Genomic DNA, 23513 nt, shown 5'->3' with positions numbered 1-23513 from the left:
TCCCAGATCTTAAAACTGCAGCTTGTCCTCTGGTTAATTAGCCACCGTGGCTAACATATGGCAAACAGACCATCATTTGTCTTTTCTCCTCTTCACTTTTAGGCCTACTGCCTTTTCCAACATAGTTGTGGGTTAGCCTTCAGCCTCTTGTATGGGCCCCCAACAGACAACAGTGAGGCACACAGTAGGGCACAAAGGAGTTTGTAATGCTATGCCTATGAATTGTCCTGGTGAGTCTGGGGCTTACCATTGGCCTTTGGTTTGCCTAGTGCAATGGATGAGTATAGGGCCCAGTGAAATCCCAAAAGAAGCCCAGTGCCTAGCGTTTACTGTTACCTATCAGATACTCTGCCATCGTCCTGCCTTGAGCCATTGCTAACCTCAGCCTGTCCTCAAGGCCTTGAGTCAGTGTCTTCAGCAATACCCTTGTTGTCCAGGTCACCTGCTGGGAATGGGAGTACCTAAAGAGGAACTGAGATGGGGCAACACCTATAAAATACGGGAAAAGGATAAAGGGCACATACACCCCAAGGAAAAACAGCATTTGAAATTTGCCAGGTCAGAACATGGATGCAGGTAATGATACCTGCTCCACCACCTCACAAGGAAATGAGTCCATGCTTGTGCACTAGAAAATGAGGGTTATTACTGGATCAGTGGGGTGTGGCCAAGAGAGGGAGAGTGGAGATGGTCACTCAGAATTTTCAAACCATGGGACTAATTATCTTACTGCTTTCGGGAAACAGCTTGGAGCAAAAAGGGCAAAGGACTAAAGAGCTTGCCAGCTACTTATGAGAAAAACAAAAAAGAAAAACAAAATCAAAATAAGGCCTCCTGGAGGTAGGAAAATCTGTTGCTGTTATTCTTCTCCCTATCTTCCTTTACAGGACCACCTGCAGTATTTCTACCCTTTCCTGGTCAGAGGAGTCATTTGGGGCTTGTGTTAAAAACAGAGTCATGAAAAAAAAAAAAAAAAACAGAGTCATGAGAGATGTTTCTCAGCCTCCGCTACACATTAGCCATTGCATTCTAATAAGCTGTACTGTTGAGACCTCTTTGTCCTTTGAAAGCTGTCCCTAACACTCTCCATTTAAACTGTGTTTCATTTGTCAGGAATCAGAGGTGGGAAGGGTGAAGTGCCTCACTCAATACATCGGGATGGCCAGTGAAGATGGCGGTGTAGGAGGGCCTCAGGAATTCTGGAAGGGTAATTACTTGGGAGCCTGACAAACTGACAAATGAAGCAATTTCCATTTCAAACAGAAAATCAAGATGAGATCAGAGGCATTTCCAGGCAACGGGAGAAGGCAGCATGCAGCATAGTTAGAGCTGCTCCAAGGGCTCACTCAAAAGCTACCCCTAACTGTTGCAGGGCAGGGCAGGGGGAGTACAAATGAAGGCTCAAGGCCCACAGCTTGCACCCATTTCTTTTCCTACCACAGGCTCCAACCATCACCATGCAGGGCCACATGCGATGTATGAGGGCACCCCCAGCCACCAGAATGGAATTTCATCCATCGCCCCATGTAGTCATGCCTCAGGCCCAGGTGCACAACCAGCAGCATGATTCACAGTCGGTAGAACAGACCTCCCCAGAGAGGCTCACAAAAGCTCTAGAATGGGCCTGAGACCATTTGGGTAGGAAATTCTGGGTTTCTGGTATAGAACATGACGGAGCATAGTGGTCTAGAGCATGGCAGTGGATGTGGACTCTGAATGGGTACATGTTTGGGCCCAGCTAACTCACTACTCTGTGGAGGAAGACAGAACTAGAAGAGAGCTAAAAGGGGACCTTCAGAATCACAGGGCCCAGGGGAACCTAGAGACTCAGTGCTTGAGCATCTGCCTTCAGCTCAGTGTGTGATCCCTGGGTCCTGGGATGGAGCCTGCTTCTCCCTCTGTTTATGTCTCTGCCTCTCTTTCTGTGTCTTTCATGAATAAATAAATAAAATCTTAAAAAAAAAAAAAAAGAATCACAGGGCCCAGGACAGGGGCCCCTTGCCCAGGTCTCAGGGCAGCACAGCCCATGTACACAAAGAAAGGAAGGCTTTGTGCCCAATGACTCAATCCACTCTCCCATAGAGGGCAGAGGCCTCCATATTCGAGCTTCTTCCTGGTAGATCTTTCTCTGGGAAGAGGTCCATGCAAGGCCTACCTCCTCTTGTCATCCTCTTCCTACTGATTCATTCTCCCCTGCTTCTTCTGGGTGCACCAAGGTTTCTTATTCTAAATGGCTTTTCCTCCTCCAATTCTTTTGACACTATCCTCTGGAAGCTTCCATACCCCTCCTGTGTCTCTGATCCAGACTATGGCCATGCCCCACCTGGTTTCTTCTATAAACTGTCCACCTGCCTTTCCCTTCCTTAGTGGGGCTATGCCCTGTGGCAGACCTCTCCTGCCTACAGGTGCCTTTTGCATCTCAAGGGGAAAAGTTCAAGGTTCTATCATTTGGCTAATATCCTGGCCTCATATGCCCTCCCTTGACCTCCTCTCCTTACTTTTACTCCATCATATGAGAAGAGGCTGCTAGGCAGGGTGTCTGATAAACAAAAGCAGAGCTCACACTTCCAGATAATTGCTATCCTCAAACTAGTGACCTGCACTTAATTTCAGTAGCATTCTCATCGCCCCAAATGTGATTGCATCTTTCCTTTTAAAATTGCCTTTGAGAATTGCCGTGCCTACTTTGACTATCCTAGTCCTGGTCAGGCTTTGTCTACTGTTCGTGGATTTAATGTTTTGAAGAAGTCTTCAATTTCCTTTGGGGTAAAGTTGGTAAATGAAGTAAGCTCTGAGTAATCAAATTAAGAGTTTGAAAAATGAAAGGTGAGTTCCAGGAACTTATCCTAGGAAAATAATCCTGAATATGTGAAAAGATTAAGTGAGATTTCTCGAATAGTAAAACAAACACGCAGAAAAAGAAAAAGGATGCATCCAACAAAAATGTGCACTTATAAATGACTGGATAAATATAGTAAATTTATATAATGAAATAGTTGTAGCCCTCAAATTGTGAGAGACCACATGAGACCATGGAAATGTCATGGAGAGGAGTGGGGGAGAAGATGGAGGGTGTGGATATAAAAGGGAATATATTGAAAGGCCCACCATCTGACTGTGGTGGTGGATATACAACCTATACATGATAACCTTGTATCGAACTACATATACACAAACACACACAATTGTGTACAAGTAAAATTATGAAGATCTGAGCAAAATCATTGCATTAACATCAATGTTCTTGTTGTGTTATTATGCTGTAGCTTTGCAAGATGTTAGCATTGGAAGAAACTGGACACAGGACAATAAGGTCTCTGCATTACTTCATAAAACTGAAAAAATCTATAGTTTGGTCAATAAAAATTTCACTTAAAATACACATTTAGACCAACAGCACATGATTTATACATCACTGTATGGACATTGTTGCTTCAATTTCAGGAAGGAATTGGATAAACTCACCCACAGTGAGGTAAAAACAAATTATTTAGCATAACATATTTTGTGGGAAAGTTTACATTTCTACAAGCAATTAGATTCCCATTTGTCTACAGCTGACAGAACGAATTTATTTGGAGCAAGGCCCACAGTAAGGTGAATGAGGCACCTGCAGACCCTGAGAGTGAGCGCCTCCATACATCTTGCACCTTGATGCCTCTCTTAGCTCATGCTAGTTCTGTCTGTTCTGAAATTTCCCTTTTGGGTGAGCTAAGGGTAAAGAGGCTGCTTGGGGAAGTAGGAAGCCCCTAGCCTTCCACTCTGCAAATTCTGCTATGGATTTCCTTTCTGAGCTTGTGGAGTTGAGAGAGGAAACACAGAGCTGAGTATATGCAAAGTAGTGCAGCTTTGTAGGTGTTCCTGGATAAGTTTGCTTAAAGAGAACAATGGCCATGGCCTTTTAAACACCACTGAGATCTTCCTGTTTCTACCATTTGCCATATTTTTGGTAAATATTTATAAAGTACCTACTGTGACCTTAAATTTCCTCATTTTAAGACCATATGATCCAACTTAAGAAATTCCCTGAGATGCCTGGGTGGCTCAGTGGTTGAATAATCTGCCTTCAGCTAGGGTGTGATCCTGGAGTCCCAGGATTGGGTCCCACATTGGGCTCCCTGCAAGGAGCCTGCTTCTCCCTCTGTCTATGTCTCTGCTTCTCTCTCTCTCTCTCTCTCTGTGTGTGTGTGTGTCTCATGAATAAATAAATAAATAAATAAATAAATAAATAAATAAATAAATAAACAATCTTTTTAAAAAAAAAATTTAAGAAGTCCCCAACCAAAGCAAATTCTAAGCTGAAACAAGGCTACTGACTTTGGGCAATGACTTAATCTCTATGTTGTTATCTCATTTTGTCCAATTTGACAGGTTTTGATGTGCTATCAATGAGATGGCAAAGTGTTAACAGATGGAGCGGAAGAGAGGAAGTGGAAAAAGCCTCCCTCGCAGATAGAGTGATTGATTTATAGTAAACCACACGCGGCTATAGGGGCAGTAGTCACCGTGGGTGGGAGCCTGGAGCCTTGGCAGCAGATAGACTTTGGTGTAAGCCCTCTCTTCTTAATCATTTTCATGGGATTCACAAGACTACACACCATCCACGATGGCTGTGACAATTGAGTACTGAGTGTGGGTAAATCACAGACCAAAGCTTTTAGTACAGTGATAGCCAAATGGCAGGCAGTGAATGAGCCAGACCTACCATTATTATTACACTGAAGTCTTTCAGGGTTGCACAGCACCGTTTTCACAAATGATATTGGGGCACAATTTGGGGGCAGAAACTTTGTATCTTCCTCCGATTACGCACAGTTGGTCAATGTCATAATTGAAAAGGGCTTGAAAGCACATACAACTCTCAAGTCTTCGATATTTTTCTCAAGCACCTATTTCTATAGCCTAAATAGAACAAGAGGCTCAATAAACAGTTGCAGACTTTAGTTCAATTCAATAAATATTCATAGATCCCAAGGTTGTGACCTGAGCTACTGGGGTAGAGACTGGATACTTCTGGTGACTAAGGCATTTCTCTTTGAGTTCAAAAGAATTAAATTGTGAACAAGTAAGAGTCTCACACAGAGTATAAATAAAATGCATGTCAATATAGGTCCATGAAATGAACTGTGGAAAACGTTACCAACTTTTTAATCCATTAATTAAGCACACACTATAGTAGCCTATGATATACCAGACACTATGGACTTGACCCTAGGCTTCCAGAAATAAATATTGGAACTAAAGCACTTAATTATCTCAGAGTCTATCAGGGGAGACAAAAAATGATTATAATTTTAGCATTAATAGGCACTAGGAAAGAAATATGTATAAAGATCACAAGTAAGAGAGAGTGATTTAGGATGACTTCATACTGAAGCTTAAAAGATAGTTACAAGTTCCTCAAGTTGTCTAGAGGGGAACACATTCCAGGTAGATGTATCTCCATGTGCAAAGTAAGAAGACAGTGGCAATATTTTTGCACTTTGGGGGAAGGTCAGGCAGTTCATTATGGCTCCAACTAGATTTGGAAAGCAGAGAATGGTGGCATATGAGATGGAGATGTAGGGAAGGCCAAGCTTTTAGAGGTTCTATCATGTCCTGCCAGGAACTTATGCTTTATTTTATTAGCAATAATGATCCCTGAGGGGTCTTAAGGAGTGGCCATGAAATTTACCTTGTAGAGTAAAAGTGATCTGAAGACCAGGAAAGGAGATGAACTGAAGATGGAGAGACCTATTTCCTTACTAGTCTGGGACCATTTCCATGAGGAGGATAAAAACTTGAACTAATGAAACAATAGAGGTGAAGAAAGGAAAGGATGGAGACAGGACATACTTAAAAATTGAAATTTCAAGGATTTGGTGACTGACAAAATGTAGATAATGGAAAACATGGGGAAAATTTTGGTGGAAGGCATTAGAGACAACCACCAATAAGATGGCAAGATTTATGGAAAACAGATGAGTGAAGACAGAAAAAACAGCTGGCCTGAAATGCTCTATCTTCAGATGCATGGGCTGCCCCAGGACCCAGGTTGTACAGCCACATGAGAGCAGGTCCCCCACAAGAGCTTATCTTGAGTATAGACAGAGCACAGCCACACAATATGCATGTGGCTCTCCTCTCTCATTCTGTGACATTTCCTAAAGACTCTCACAAGAGCCCACTGTTGGCAGAGCCATATTCAGAAGTCAAACTTGGTAATTGATGCTGTAATCCCCTGGATTCCCTCATTAGCAGCTGCTAATGGCTGGTGTGTTAATGATTCAATTAGGGCTCTAAAAGGCCCATTGTAAACTGCATCCCTTCAAAGGGAGAAGAGTCATGAGGGATGACTGAAGCCAGCAGAGAAGGTCCCTGACAGCACCAAGACCCACCCCACTGTCCCTGACTGGGCCATAGTGGGTCAGGATTAACACTCTCCAGAAGGCCCACCTGGTGGCAGGACGTTGTATTGCCGAGAAAGGGAAGTGAACCTACCAGAGCTTCCAGCCAGGGATGTGGAGACTTTCTCTGTTACAACAAGGCAGTCCTTCCAAGTCTAAAGATGCAGATCTGAACTTTGGCTGTGGCTTGCTCTCTCTCAAGCCAATAATTATGAATTATGTCTTTACCCAAACCCATCCTGCAGCCCCAACTCAAAGGCATATTCACAGAACCTGGAAAGGACTCGAATATTGCTATTGCAGCCACCTCCCCTCCTACAACTACCCTTGAGTCCTGGTCCAATTCCATCTCTCTAACATCTTTTTTCTCCAAGATTTGTTTTTGGAGAAGATACAGCCTGAGATTTGAGACTTGCAGAGTAGTTTGGTGGGTGTGAGGGTGTATTGAACCCTGGGGCCTCACACAATTCAAGAGGCCCAGAGGAAAGCCTTGTGTGTGAGTTCCTTCTTGTGGTTTATGGGACTACCTCTGGAAAGATCTGACTTATTAGGGCCAAATGTCTCAACAATGAAACTTGGATATCTCAGGTAGCGGGAGTCCCTAACTATAGGGGGACCAGTTTTTGTATTTTGTATTTTCCAGGAGTAATTGGAAAAGAAGTAGTCACAAAGCTTTTTAATCAGCCCTTTAGTTGGGAATGCAGGCAGATGCAGTTTTCTCAAAGAACTGCTTCAGCCTCAGACTTCAAGATCATCATCACTAACTGCTCTATTTTTCACTTTATTTCCTTTATCCTACATTCTTTTAATAATCACTCCTGAAAAAAAATCAGATAATATATATGTAGATGTTCTCTAAGCATGACTGTCATGCCTCATACCCACCAGCCTTTTCAATTGTTGCACCCAGCCCTTGCCTCCCTCCATGATCTTGGGGCCTTCAGGATCATACCCAAGTCTTGGGCTGGTCTGCAGTATTCACATCACAAACCTATTGTTGCAGAAAAACTAGAAACCAGGGAGTTTAACTGTACTGCTTACTGTTCTTGGCATCCTTTTTCCTAACCCTACTTGTCTTCCTCATCTCAATTTTCTTCTATACCTGGTGGGAGACAGCTTCTCTGGGATGCCTTGTTAGAATCAGCCAGTATAACGCTTGGAATAGGCAATTTCCCATGCTTCTTAGGCCCACTAATGCAATCATATCTGCTGGACCACAGGGCAGGAGATACACCAAATATAGTATGGAAGGCTTTTGTGAGATCACTTCATAGGCCCATATAGAGAACCAGCAGAGAAAACAGCTGACTGTAGTACTGACCTAAAGTAGCAAAAACATTGAAGTAGGGGTTCTAACTCATCCTATAAACTTCAGTTAAGTCAATCTCCCTTCTGGAGTCACTTATAAAAGGAAGGAATTGTTGTGTTCATCATTTTATGACATTCTATGTAGAGAAAGCTCAGGCCCGGGCTCACCTTGTCAGAGCTGCCAGTGCTAGAAACAGATTCTGTAGATCTTAATACTTGCCCTGGCCCTATAGACCATGTTAAGGAAAAACTGGTATAACTAGACTGTTACCATCTATGCAGGAAGCAGGCAGAGGGATTTGGCAAAAGGCTGTCAGGAGGTCACAGGAATAAACCCTGTTACCATTGTTCCCAGAGGCTCCACGAGAGGGCAAATTGATCCACAGCATTGGCAGAGTTCTAAGATGGCCTCATGTCCTCCACCCCTGGGAGGTCACCCCTGTAATTAGGCTATATTACATGAGAAAGGGGATTGCAGATATAATCAAGGTTTCTGATTAGTTGACTTTGAAGTAGGGAGGTTACCCAAGTGAGTGGAACATAATCACATAGGCTGTTTGAAAGCAGATAGTTTCCTCCAGCTGGTGGTACAATGGGAAGCGAGAGAGATGTGAAGTGTGAGGGGGCCACAGAGAATGACCTGAGGAGAGTGGCCTCCAGAAGCTGGGAGTAGCCAACAGCCAGCAAGAAGACAGATGCTTCATCCTACAATCACAAGAAATTGAATTCCACCAACAACCTAAATGAGCTTCAAAGTGGAGTCTTCTCCAAAGCTTCCAGACAATGGCCAACACCTTGATTTCAGCCTTGTGAGACCCAACAGAGAACCCAACTGAGCCCACCTGAACTATAGAGCTCTGAAATGATAAAGCAGTATTATTAAATCCACAAGGTTTGTGGTAATTTACACAGAAATAAAACAACCTCAATAATTAACTCTGACCCTATGTCCTTTTGTCCTTGCTGAATAAAGAGACTGGGCATCTTGGGTCTGGGGCTGTTTCAAGGACTCATATCTCAAAAGAGGATGGGCAGTACAATGGAAAGATTTCCAAATTTGAAAATCAGGAGCCTGGGTTCCTGTCCCTGTGATGTTGTTTATAAAATGTTTGTGACCCTGAAGAAGATACATAGTGCTCCACTGTTTCCTTACCTGTGAAATGAAGGACTGGCCCCATCAGTGCTCCCAGCCCTTGGGGGCTCTGCTGGCCAGACTCCAGACCCCACATCAAAGAGATAAGCTCTGCTTTGAACTATTCCACACACGGGGCTTCCAAGTCAGATTTCATTAAAAGAAGAGTATCTCTTTCCAAGGTGAAATTTGAAAACCACTGAGCTGGGTGATTATTAGGACCCCTTCCAGCTCTCATGTTCTCAAAAATAAAGTTCAGGGGGGTCATAGCTGGACTTGTGGAAAGATAGTGTGAATTTGGGCTTGAGTTAGTGAACATACTAGCTGAATAAGATGTTCCCTCTCATAGAAACCACCTCCTTTCACCTCTTTTTATCTGGAGGCCTGGGAGCTAGAGGTTTAAAGCAGACAAGTTCCAGTTCAACTCTTGACTCCACCTTCAAATCCTGACATTAGGTAAATACTGTTCTTAAATTCTCAGAGCTGCAAATTCTGTAACTATGAAGTAGTGATGTCACCAACTTTGCTTGGGTGTTGTACAGATTAATCAGTGCTACAGATGGAAAGTTTGTGTTCCCCTAAAACTCATGTTGAAATCTGCCCCCCCAGGTGTCCCCTAAAACTCATGTTGAAATCTGCCCCCCCCCCAGGTGATGGCATTAGGAGGTGGGGCCTTAAATGGTGCTTAGGTCGATAGGGCTAAACCTAGTGAATGGGATTAGTGGTCCTAAAGAGACCCCACATAGCTCCCTAACCCTTTCTGCCGTGTGAAAACACAAGAACATGGTCATCCTTGAACCAAGAAAGGGGCTCTCACCAGACACTGAGTCTGTTACACCTTGACCTTGGACTTCCCAGCCTCCAGAGCTGTGAGAAATATTTCTGCTGTTTCCAAACAACCCTGCCTATGGTATTTTGTTATAGCAGCACAGATGGATTAAATACTGTGGCGTACATTGCTACAATGGCTAGGCCCCAAAATGTAAAAGCTCAAGAATAATATAATTTTTTTGTTGTTGTTTTCTAACAATCTAGAGCAGTTGGTAGGCTGTCTGATCCAAGCATTCTTTCAGGATCCAGGGATCTAGGCAGATGGTAGCTCTATTGCCTTCAGCTTTTGGCCTCTTGGCTCCCAAGAGTACTCAAGATTGCCATTCTAGCTATTTGGGATGGGGAGGAGGGGAGTGTGGTTCATCCGGGAGTTCATGAATAAGGTTTCATGGTCAGATCTGGAAGTGGCTCACGTCACTTCCACCAGTGTTCTATTGGTGAGAGTTTAGTCAAATAGACACACTTCCAAAAGGAACCAGAAATTAGTCCTTGGCTGGATAATTGTCTCTCAGCTAAAATTCTATTACCCTGGAGTTTTCTGGAAAATTAGCAGCAGTTTCCATCATATTATACCTAGAAAAGTGCCTTATATCTAGGAAGCTGGTACTCAACATCTCCCCCCAGGACCAACTCTGTTAATCAAGTGGGTTTCTTTGTGGGGTATGTGGAGGTGAGCAGTATCATTCTTTATGCTCGTTTCAGAATTTTCCATAGCTGCTTTCAGTCTATTTCCCCTAAATAGTTCTTTTTTCTCCATCTGCCTTTTCCTGGTTGTATATAGCAGTCAGCTGATGCCCTCCTAAGGCCTCAGTCTCCCCTGGTTTACAGACTTGTCTTCACTGGACTGCCTGGAACCTGGCCATTTAAATCTTATCAACCCTGTTCTCCAACACCAAAGGACTTCAGTGGGAATGTGCCAAGCAGGCTGTCAGCCACAGGCAAGCTTTCTGGAAAAGATGTGCCAACTGCAGCAACAGAAAATGCAGTTCCCTTGAATAACTTTGTTAATATTTGAAAATTAGTTCCCTTGCTCCTTATAGTGCTACTGGGTATTCAAATACAAGAGCAAGAACAGGAACAGTGGCAAAGGAAAATGACGTTCTTCTCACACACTCATAGATATGGAAGGGTAGGCCCTATTTCCTATCATCTTGGGTTTTTGGAGGCTCCCACTTTCATTAGACCAGAGCTGCTCAGGGATCATTAAAGAAAATTTCCTGGGATCTTTTTTTCCCCTTTGCATCAAGCAAGTATTGGTAACACACATTTAAATTGACATTCTTTTCATTCCAAGCCCAAAAAACAGCTGTTATAAGCTGAATCCTGCAACTTTGGATTCAGCTTTTACTCCCATGAGTATGGAGCATTGGATGTGCCCAATTCTGGCATGGCAAGAGCCTGACAGTTTCCACATGGGTGCAATTTAGCTTTAGCACTGGGTACAAGAGCATGTCATTGTGTTAGCATCCAGGCCACCAGATGAATAGCCAATAAGCACCAACTTTGAACTAAAATATGAAAGAATATTTCTCTTCAGTGACCCCAGTTTCCCTATCCTTCTTAAACCTGCTATCAGGAAAGATTCACATACTTTAAAGAGTCAATGACTGGTAGTTCTCAAGGTTTCTGATATTTTAACAAATTATTTTGAAGAAGAAAGAATGAATAATTAATGACAAAATTGTAGATATTGGTGGGACATTTGGGAAAGGAAACTATTTCAGTCTCCCCCAACACACACACATACATACACACAGACACACAGACACACCTTAAAGACCATAGTTGAGGTGGTCATCTGCTCTATCTAATCTCAGGACTCATCTCATTGGACAGACAGGTTGGAACAAGTCATCTTACTACAGTAGGGTGGCAGGGAGTGTTGAGGAGACAAAGTGACAAAGACAAAAATAACCAGTGAAAACATACGAGTAGAGGGGTGGAAGGGAGATGTTTAGGTTTGGAGAAGCTTTCTGCTCTTAGTGGGAAGGGAGTTGAAAAGCACCGATTTCATTGTACCGCCTTGTTTTGCAGATGAGGAAACTGAGGAGACAAGATGTTGATAGCCCCCCACAGTGGCTCATCTAGTCAGCAGGGATGCCAGGTCAGAACACATGCCTCTGTCAACTGGGCTCTTACTCTCATTTCCATTGATCTTCTTTGTAGCGATTGAAATAAGAAAGCAACTTGAAAACCCTCTGCCCCCTAGTGCCATTCTCATATTGATTGTCCATCTTTTTCCATGGAATAGAAGGGCAGGATTTTCTCTGTGCTTCCCCTCCTTGCCTGATGCAGATGTAGTGTGGTTGCCCTTGGCTTTGTCCTGGATGTTCAAGTAATGTCCAGGCCTCAGGGAAGTATAACTTCTTGCTTATCACTGGCAGTAGGTATGAAAATTAAAAGTCTTCCCTGAGACAGTGTGCATGATCTCAGATGCATTTTACTTGATATCATGAGCTCCTCACCAATAAAAATTCACCAGGCTAGAAGGGAGAAATGCTGCAAGGGTACAGGGGTCTGGGACTGCAGAAAGGGCTGTAAATGGGGGGCACAGAAGTTAAGGAAAGATGTGAGGCATCACTGTCAACAGATGATGTGTGACAGATGTTCATTACATGGATCGCACTACACTTCTGTCATTTATATAAATCAAAAAGAATTTCCACAGAGCTCCTCCATAATTTAGCAACAGTCAGCTTTAAAACACAGACTTTCTTTGCCTCTCAAAAGCACTTTTATCTATCTAGCTTCCATTCTCAGAGTGAGAAAGTCAGGGAAGGATTCTCAATCCAGTTGTGTAGGTGAAGAGCTCTGCTAGGAAGGGTTGGTGCCTACAGAAGTCCTCAGAAGCATAGTGCAGTTGCCTGAATCCTGGCACCTGCTTTTGCAAATACTGTGCTCACATTACCTACCTGTTCTGATTTCTCCAAGATGATGACAAATTAGGGGTGTGCAAACTTCTCAGCCTCATTTACAATCTGCATAGACACCACAGGCTGCCAGCCTCCTGGGAGTTTGAAGAAAGGCTGAAAGGCTCTCTCTTTCAGCTGTCATGTTTGATAAAGCCCAAAGAAAGCAGAATACTGGGGATTTCCTTAGCCTCTGCCCTGTTGGTCTCCTAAGAGCTTTGAAATGGCAAAAGTGTAGGGCCCTGACACATTTTCCTATACAGCAATCAGGATACTGGGCGTATGGGAGCAGCTTGGGAGGAGAAAGGAATTTTAAAAGCCATAGACACTCCATCCAAAGTGCAGTTGAATGCCACACCAAGAGAAGCACGGTGCTGAAGGCAGACAGCCCTGCTCTCTTTGCCTTCTTGCTGAGGAAGGGAATTTAAGCCAAAGAACAAATGGATACATTGGAGATTCCTTAAAGTTCCTACTGTAATTATATAGCCTTAGGAGATGAGGAATTATAAAGTAGATGTTGGCTTAAACATTGAACATTTTCCCAAAAGGATAATTGTTTTAGTTTCTTTTTCCCCTTAGAAAAAAGAAACAAAAATCATATTAATACTGTAGTCAAGACTAGGAAAATGAGTCTGTTTTGACTTAAAATACACCAAAAATAAGAAACAATCTTGTAAGGGTCAGCAAAACCTAGCCAGAGAAGTATTTCTATTTCTGCTATTAGTTTAATACTAACTTCTTAAATATGATAAGCTTGGCCAATAATAATTATTAGACTCTGACCTGGTCTTAAGAAGAAAGAAGTCTTAGAAAGAAAAATGCCTCCATTCTGATGAGAGCCTTTGCTCTGATTGTTTGGGGATAGGGAGGACAGAAGGGGAAAAGGACACCGTGGGAGCAGTAGCCACCCTGAAATTGGACTCCCATCATGGACTTCAGATGTCATGGAATACATCTTTGTTTAACTGCCATTTTGAGGCTCAACTCAATTCTGATAATTTTCTCTCCAACATAAAAAGTGGAAGCTACATCTCCTTGTAACACCTGAAGTATCAGTGTGCTTTAATATTGGAACCAGTGATAGGAGTTTAGAACAAGGTGGGTGATTATTGCTATATCTTCCTGCCTTTTCCAATACTCAGATAATTAGGCTGCTTTTTCTCTTTTGTTCTGGAGTTAAAAACATGTAATGCAATCAAACACTGGCAGGCTAGGAGGATTTGGGTACACTGGTCCTTAACTTCTCAGGCTAATCCTGAAACCATTTGTAACAATGTGAAGACACACTTGTTGTCTTCTACCTCTCCTCCTACAGACTGACCTTGGAACTCCTCAGCTCTCCCCCATGAAGGGTGGGAATGCAGTGGAAGAGCAATTCTACATCCCCAGTAAGGGGCCCTGACAATTCCTTAGGCATGAAAAATGCTTAGACATTCATTAAAAACCAGCATAACCCAAAGCCTTAATTTGTATCTAGATTTTCATCTGACTCTGGCTCCAGATTCAAACATGGTTTAGTTTCAGCCTGTAGGCTTCTGTCACTGCCAGAGTTCTTGAGGTTCTTCTGGTGATCTCCAAAGTCAAGAACATACCTCCTCTACCTCCTCCTCCTAATGCTCTCCCTCTACCATACTACCCCTTAGAATGAGCTGTCCTATAGAATTTACTCTTAGATCTGGCTTCTGGGACAATAAGCCTACTTTCTGAGAGGATATGAGGATCATCAGAGCATGAACTGTATTCAAGTTGCCAAATAGAGAGCAGGTGTGAGCTCTGTCCAGCGTAAGAGATAATTCCCTGGTTCCCTCAGCTCTAGAGCCCTTTCCTAGCTTCTAGACCAATCTACTCTAATTCCAGCTTGTACTTTCCTGTTTAATGAGAAATATTTGTTCTTCCCTATGTCAGTGACTGTCTCATATTCTTTATGGCATAAGCACCAAGCTGGGAATCTAGAGTCCTGAGTTTCACTCCCAGATCTGCCATGAATGTGCCAAGACCTTGAATATGTCATGTGACCTCTCTGGGCCTGAGTTTTCTCACTTGTAAAATAAGGAAACCAAGGTAGAATACCATTACAGTCTCTCCAGCTTAATTTTATTAGAAATAAGTTGTTTCCTCCTCTGAGCTCCCATGGTACACTGTTCATCCATCTCTGTAGACATGTTATTAGAGTTTGTCTCTTTACAAACATTTCCCCACTGGGCTGTGAACCTCTCCAGAATAAGGACTGTATCCTCATATTTTGTTTCCTCTGTACCTGGGGAAGAGGGAGGAAAGAAAAGGAGGAAAGGAAATGGGGGTAGTACCAAACTGTGTTGAGTTTTTTAGCAGACCTCCATGCTGTACATCATACATAAAGTACTTCTTTTATTTTTTTTTAATTTTTATAATAGTCACAGAGAGAGAGAGAGAGGCAGAGACACAGGCAGAGGGAGAAGCAGGCTCCATGCACTGGGAGCCCGACGTGGGATTCGATCCCGGGTCTCCAGGATCGCGCCCTGGGCCAAAGGCAGGCGCCAAACCGCTGCGCCACCCAGGGATCCCCAAGTACTTCTTTTAAATATAACCTCTTTTAAAGACAATACAAAATAAATAAAGACAATACAATCATTATAATCCAAAATATGCAGATGAAGCAGCCGAGAAATTAATTTGTGCAGCTCACAGAGCTAGACCAGAAATGAAATGCAGATTTCCCTTCGTTGCCTACTGTCCTAGGACCTAACATGGAGCAGCAAGGGTCTGCCAAAACTCCCCAAATATTTAGAAGATGCTCAATAAGTATTCCTTTAATGGATGTTAAATAAACTCTTTTTTGGGCTTTTAGGCTTGAATGTGCCTTTGATCCTTACCTTCACTGAGATGAGAAGGGGACAGAGTTGAGGTGCGGGATAGACGATGAGAGCACAGGGTGCAATTTTATTACAAGGATGTAGGAATTCTTTAATTAAGAAGAGGGCAGGGCAAAGCTCTTACTGGGTATGAAGAAATAACGATGAATATTCTCAAGGTAACTCAAGGTCTCGGGTACTTCACCCTGAAGAATAAGCTAAAGTCCTAATTTGCATCATCACTCAACCTACACATTCACAGAGGACACAATTGTTTTCACAGCCTTGGAAGGTCACATTATTCTTTCTTGCTCTGGTGCCTCTCACAATTATGTACAGGTGAGCAGACGGAAATCTATATTGAAGGATCAAAGCATGAGGGGCTCCTAGCTCCAGAAGCCTGCAAGGTACTTGGCCCAAGGACCAGGGCAAAAACTGGGCTCCCATCATGTGGCCCAAAAGGCAGAGATATTGAAATTGAAATGGATTACTGTCTTCAGGGCACACTAGCCTAGTACTGATACCTAAGAAAGGCTCTTTGGTTCTAGTTAATTTATCTTAAGCACAAATAAATTCTAAGAGCCAGCTGAGTTAATGTTCGCCTCAGGGGAGAAAGGAAAAAGAAAGGAGATCATCTGTTCCTAAGGATGCCTTAGGATTGTGCCTGAAGCTCTTAACCCATTCAAGATCCACATTAATCTCTCATGGGGGTATTTGATATTGTTTTAGTAAGGAGTGCAATAGAGCAGTGAGGAGGAGGATGTTCATTTCTGTCTAGTGGCGAGTTAATGCCTGTCTGCAGACAAATTACAAAAAATAAAGCACATTACATTTACTTCTTTCTAGAGTACTGCTTTAATAGCTGGTTGGAAGATGAGGCTGTTTGACATCCATTTATGAAACAAACAACAGATCCTAACACTTCAGAGATGTAAGCTGTGCTATAAGGTGTCCAGTATTTCTAAAACACCATGTAATGACCCTAATTTTGATTGGCTTTTTCTGCTTAACTTTGCAGTTGATTTTGTGTATCCATTTACTCAACAAGTCCTTAATGAGTGCCTGCCTGCCATGAGAGGTAAAACACCAGAGTAGTTAAGAACATGGACTCTGGAACCATATTGCCTGGTCTGAATCCTGGCTTAACTACTTATTAAATCTGTTTATGTTGACAAATCACTTACATTCTCTGTGCCTCAGTTACCTTATATGTAAAATCAGGATAAGAATTGTGCCAATTCTGGAGAATCATGTGCAGATTAAATTAGCTAATAAGTAAAGCACCTCTATGACACATGTAAGCGTTATTATTGCATGCCATGTGCTGGAGCCAAACCTATCACTCAAGCTATTAAGACCTATAGGATGAAGAGACACTAAATGGATTGGATTTCTTATTTGGATAGAAAGGACAAAGAATACATAAATCAGAGGTTTAGTAAAGGTCTATAGTGTAATAGTGTTTATCCCACCTGGTAAGCCAGAAGGTTGTACGCAGTGTAAGGAAAAAGAAGTTTCTTGAAATTTTAATGTATATATAAAGTCATGTATTAAAAATATATCTAACATATTATGTAAAAAAAGAAATACTTAGGTTGAATTAAACAGAGGACTTCTAGACCTATAGGATAATAGCAACTACTAAAATCTAAATTTCTTACATGTCCTCGAAAACAAAAACAACAACTTGACAACAAGTAGAACAAATATAGTTGAACCTATGCCTATGGTAACATCACTGGGAATATAGTAGATTAGGCAATTTCTTTACTGTTCAGCAATATTTACTCTCCATTTCCTACCTATGAATCACCACCATCCCCTGACATTGAGCTTGGTAATGGGACTCTGCTTTGACCCATTACGTGCCAAGGACATGGTGTTGGCAGAAACCTGATGTGTGCTTACATGCTGGGGTTTGGTCTTTTTCATGCCTGTCTTTTGCCATAAAAAGACTATGGCTTACTTAACAGCTAGTCCAAAAAAGATGAGAGACACTTGAAGAAGACCTTAATACAACTTGTAACTTGTAACAAAACTTAGCTGAACCCAACCTAGATCAGCTGAATCTGTCACCATGCAAAAAATAAGTGAAAAATGAACATTTATTGTTTTTATGCTCTTGAGTTTTAGGCTGTTTGTTTTGTAGCAATATCAGATAGACAGAAATCAGTACCAGAAGTAAAATAATGCTTTAACAGAAGTTTTAAATATTTGGTATTTATTTGGGGACTAAGAAGCAGGAAATAAGGAAGATGTTATAGGAGGATGAAAAACAATGATTTATATTATACAGTGGAAAATTATTTGGTAAAAAATAAGCTGTGGTATGTTAGAAGACATAAAATGTATCTAGTAAATATTTAGTGTTGGATGAAGAAATTTTGAGGTAGAATATTGACACTGTGAGCTGACTGCATTTGATAAGGTACTACACGAACTCAATTAGGCCAAAAAATACAAACCAGTTTGCAAACAATATTTAGAGGAAAGGTACAGTGCTTAATAGTAAATCCAAGGTATTGTTGTTATAACACAGCTTCAGAGCTGTGGACCAAACCAAAGGTTTCTTAGCAAAATATGACCTCAAGATAAAGATCAAATCAAGTGTGTGGCTATAATGCTTGCTTGTATCACTGAAGAGAGGAAGGTAAAGTCTAGTAGACTTTTATTTAGTTTGAAAGGAAACTACTAAGCAAAAGGATAACCAGAAAGCTTAAAAACCTGATCCCACAGAAGCAATGTTGTGTCCAAATTTATTGTAATTTAAGTACATGGATAGAAATATATGTATCAAAAAGAAAAAAAAATGTATGTGACTCCGAGCACTTGTCAGAAATCAAATAATAAAACAAGAAGGAATTCTCAAAAGTCGGAGCCAACAATAATGAGGAACAATGGACTTAGAAGTACTCCTATGGGAGATCACCAGAGCCTACTAGAAGAATATTTCTATCCCCACTCTGGTGGAATTTGACATTTATGCAGCAGGATTTCAGAATTTCTATAGACATGTGATTACATGCTATGTGACTGCTATTCTTGCCAGTTTAAAGTTAGAATGTTTAGAATGAAGTTAATTAATTAGGGTGCAGTTAACCTGTTTCTGGTCCACCAAAATCTCTTCTGATCCACCATTGTATATCAGATATGTACAGAATGGTGGTAGATAACAATTTGTCTTCTTAGGTCAAGATTCTCTGGATTAAGAAGAGCTACACCAGCTTTGATATAGATCATGAAATCCTAGTCTTCACAACTTATGCCTTGATTTGATAAGACTTTGAGGCTCTTGGAATAAGACTGAGTATATTTTGAGTAAAGGAAGGACATAAGTATGTCCATAAGGCCTATGGTAAATTAGATAATTGTTCAACAAGTATTCACTTCCCATCTCTCCCAACTTTCATGGAGAAAACAAATTTTGTGGCTCCCTTGATGTTGGATTTATTCATATGCCTTTCTTGGTTAAAAGGATATATTGCAAGTAGAGAACTGAAACATATTCTCATAGAGGACCTTAGTTTCTTGCATACCTATCATTTGTCATGAAAATAACATGACTTGCATAGCTACTAGTTCAATGAGAATGAAAGGCACATAGAGCAGACCTAAACCCAATCTGCAGTCATAGCTAAACCCAGCCAAACCTAGCCTAGATCAGCCAAATTTCAGCAGACCCAAAGATAGAGAAACAAAAAAAAAAGCTTGTGATTACATACCATTTAAGTGATTTCTTATATGGTAATAGCTTACTGATATAAAAGCAAAGCTACAAATTTTATTTTACAAAGAAATAGAAAAATAAACATCTGAAACTAGAAGAAAGCTACAAACTTTATTTTACAAATAAATAGGAAAATAAACATCTAAAGCTAGCAGAGCCACAGAGTTTTATATATGTATATATACACACACACACAGATTCAGGGGGTAAACTATGAAGAAAAGAAGAGTGCAATGTTCTGCAGATGGCAAAATACATATAAATTTATCTCTAGAAAGAGAGAATCACATCCTAAGCCAAGAAATACTGAGAAAAGCCCTGAGATGGTAGATAAGACTACTGGCAATTGGTCATTGAAAGGGGCTTAAAAAGGTATAGTTTCAAATATGGCAATATTGGGAAAGCACAGCTCTGGGAGAGAGGACATTGGAAAAGAAGGTCTCTCTACCAGTTATAAATTCATTGTCTCCCAGTTCCATATCCAATCTTTCTTGCCCTGCTTTGTGATACTGAAGCCAAATCCCATAAACATGTCTCTTTGCTAACTGGTACAATATAAAGCTTTATCAATAGAGAGTGCTGGAGTAACACTTCACAGTGAGAGCCACATGAAGATATTTCTCTTCTAGATTCTAGTTCATTTTTCAAATTCAGCATTGCAGCCTAGTGGCCTCATGGACACATTCTGGGTATGCCCTGAGGGCACTCTGTCTCCATCTAGCAGCCACCTCTGACCCACTTCCATGAGCCACTTCCTTGGTAGCTCCAATTGCATCCTCAAGCTGTTCTCTCCACACCTAGCAGCTAATTCTGGGGCCCTAGAGTGCCACTTCCCACAGCTTCAGCTACACCCTCAGGCAATTGTATCCCCACTTGACCCATGTCATCTGGCAAGTTTTGTCATTACAGTCAGGCTGTATGTCCCTCTTTAAACAAGTCTGAAACTGGGGCACTCTGGGTGGCTCAGTGGTTTAGCGCTGCCTTCAACCCAGGGCCTGATCCTGGGGTCCTGGGATCGAGTCCCACATCGGGCTCCCTGTATGGAGCCTGCTTCTCCCTCTACCTGTGTCTCTGCCTCTCTCTCTCTCTCTCTCTCTGTCTCATGAATAAATAAATAAAATCTTTAAAAATAATAATAAAAAATAAACAAGTCTGTACCTCATGTTTGTGGGTGTGAAGGTATTCTTCTAAGTCCTTCATTTCTTTATTGTCATTTTCTCTTAGCTTAGAAGTAATAGTCTATTTCTTTAACCTGCTACTTCTGGAACACTTAGAGCCCTCTTTATCTCTCTTAGTAGCCAATTGCCTATTAGTAGTCAACAGTTCTTTATGTTAAATTCCCAATTTCCAATTATTGATGCATTTTTATCTCCTACCTGAACCCTTGGAGTGACTTGGTGGTAAAGGGAAAGTAGGAACCAAACAGTTAAAATCAGAGGTCTACAGAAATAATAAAAGAAACGCTCAGAAAACCTGAGCCATTTTATGCCCAAATGGACACCATTAGTTAAAGAAAGTGGACTTCACTGTACAAAAGAAATATAAAGAGACTTAGTAAAAGAAGCAACTCTTTTCACTCCCCCATATAAATGTCCTCCATATTTTTAATCTAGAAAATTTCAAACACATTTAAAAATAAACAATAAATATCAGAAAGCATCAAACAAAGCTGCTATATATAAGAAGAAAATGGAAATTGAAAATCAAAACTTCTCAAATGATAAAAAATTCCCTCCCCCTCAATCAACCATGAAGTAGAGGAAACTGTAACACAATAGTCCAACAAGAATTAATTTAAAGAGCATTTGCAGAAGAAATATTTATTTCAACCAAGAATTAAAACTCATTACAGAAATGGGAGGGATATAAAATGAGATTTGGCTGAACTTGGGGGGAAAAACTGAAGAAAAAGTCAATCTCAGAAATGAAGACTAAATTATGAAGTGCTCAGGTGAAAATAGGTTTGACTGAAAAGACATTAAGTAAAATTGATGAGAGAAATGAAAATAGCCCAGAGAAGGAAAAGAAAAGAAAAAAACTATGTAAAAAGTATCAGAGATAAAGTGATATATAGAAGACAGGCAAGGAATATCCAATACATATGATCGGAGATCCCAAAGTGAAAAAAGCAAGACAGAAGGACAAAATAAAGATTTTGGAATAATGCAAGAAAACTTCTTAAAAATAAAAAAGAACTGAATCTACATACTTAAAGAGCCTACATGGACCTCAAAAAACTTAATTCCAAATAGTTAACACCAGAATATAGCCTAATAAAATTAGTCAGACAGTGGACTTAATGAAAAAAATTTTCTAGGACTCTGGACATAAAGACCAAGTCATTTACAATGAATGAAGGAATACCAAGTCAGCCTCCAACTTCTCAAAAACAATATACAACATAAGTCAACAGTGAAGCAATATTTCCAATAACTCAAAAACAAAATTGGTGAAATTTTCATGTAAATTTCACGTCAATACAGCTAACTTTTTAAAAAATACAAAACAAAAAAAAGTTAGTAGAAAATGCTAGTAAAATCAGTAGGCAATAACAATACAGTTTTTTAGTCTTCCTGAATCTTCACACTAAAACGTATCTGGAGAGCAAAACCAAAAGCTCATGGACAACATGAAGAGAATCCCAAAATAACTAACAGGTGTTGATTAGAAAGCTTGGAAAGCCAATTTGACAAAAGCAGCTGAAACAGGATGGTATTTTGGCCCTTAGCTGTAGGTGAATATGAGTGAGCTGCCGTAGAGTTCAAAGAGAATGGAGAAGTCTGGCTTCTATAAACTCTGAAAACTGACCAGTTAAAGATCTCCAGGAGAGGGCTGGAAACTGCTGGAATGAAATTAAAATTGAACAGAATAAAGAAAATAGAGATAAAGAATTTTAAAAGATCCAGATGAAATTAGGGGAAAGTAACATAGCCAGTAGACCTCAGGCAACAAATTGCTTTTTTTAAAAAATTTTTTTAAACACTACACAAACCACAGAAAAGAGAGCTCTGTTGAAGTTAGCAATTCTATCTTGACCTGAACACAGCTTTTTTCTAAAATTTCAGGGAAACAATGTCATATAAATAGTTTATATGAAAAAAACTTTGAGCTTAAATCCTAAAGTAACTATAATTTAAAGTAATTATAATTTAAAAATTAGAATAAAGAGTAAGAGTAAGAGGACAAACAAGATATGATTCCACTTATGTGTGAAATCTGTAAAACAAGACAAATGAACAGAGAAACAAAAAGCAGAGACAGACCCATAAATACAAAGAGGGAGGGGGTTGGGATGATGAGCAAAATGGGTGAAGGGGAGTGGAAGATAAAGGCTTCCAGTTACAGAATGAAAAAGTCACAGGGGTGAAACATACAGCATAAGCATATATATATATATATATACACACATACATAGTCAATGGCAATTCTTAGTCAGTGGCATTGTAAGAGTGTCCAGGGTGACAGATGGTGGCTACACTTGTGGTGAGCATAGCATAATGTATGGAGTTGTCAAATTACTCTGCTGTACACCTGATACTAATGTTATATTGTGTATAAACTATATTTCACTTAAAAATGTTTAATATAGAATAAAATGAATGAAGAGCAGAATAATATCCCTTCCAGGAAAAAATAATTGCCCACAGAGAGATCAAAACTGTAACCTACTATTTAAAAAGTAAAAGACAATTAAAAAGCAATTTTAAAAAGAATAACATAAATCAGAGCTTTAAAAAAAGCTAAAAAATGAGGTAATAGAATATAATAACAAATAAGAGAAGGAATTATCTCAGAAATGAGGACTAAACAATAAAGAATTCATACATGAATAAATACAAGGATTTAAGATAAATCCTTAAAATAAATAGAAGATGGAAAGGATACCAAAATTTTAATCAAATAGGATGCAAGAAGGAGAAAAAAATGTGATAAAAAGATAAATATTAAAGACAGGCAAAACAAAAATCTTGCATATAGATAATAAGAACCCCTGAAGAATGCTGGGTATTTGTCATTTCTAATGGCTGAGTAATATTCCATTGTATACATAAACCACATCTTCTTTATCCATTCATCTTTCGATGGACACCGAGGCTCCTTCCACAGTTTGGCTATTGTGGACATTGCTGCTAGAAACATGGGGGTGACAAATACCCACCATTTGCTTCGGCGTGGATGGAACTGGAGGGTATTATGCTGAGTGAAATAAGTCAATCAGAGAATAACAAACATTACATGGTCTCATTCACTTGGGGAATATAAATAATAGTGAAAGGGAATAGAGGGGAAGGGAGAAGAAATGGGTAGGAAATATCAGAAAGGGAGACAGAACATGGAAGACTCCTAACTCTGGGAAACGAACTAGGGGTGGTGGAAGGGGAGGAGGGC

This window comes from Vulpes lagopus, chromosome 21, assembly GCF_018345385.1.
Source record: "Vulpes lagopus strain Blue_001 chromosome 21, ASM1834538v1, whole genome shotgun sequence".
NCBI classification, from domain to species: domain Eukaryota; kingdom Metazoa; phylum Chordata; class Mammalia; order Carnivora; family Canidae; genus Vulpes; species Vulpes lagopus.
This window is presented reverse-complemented; position numbering follows the sequence as displayed.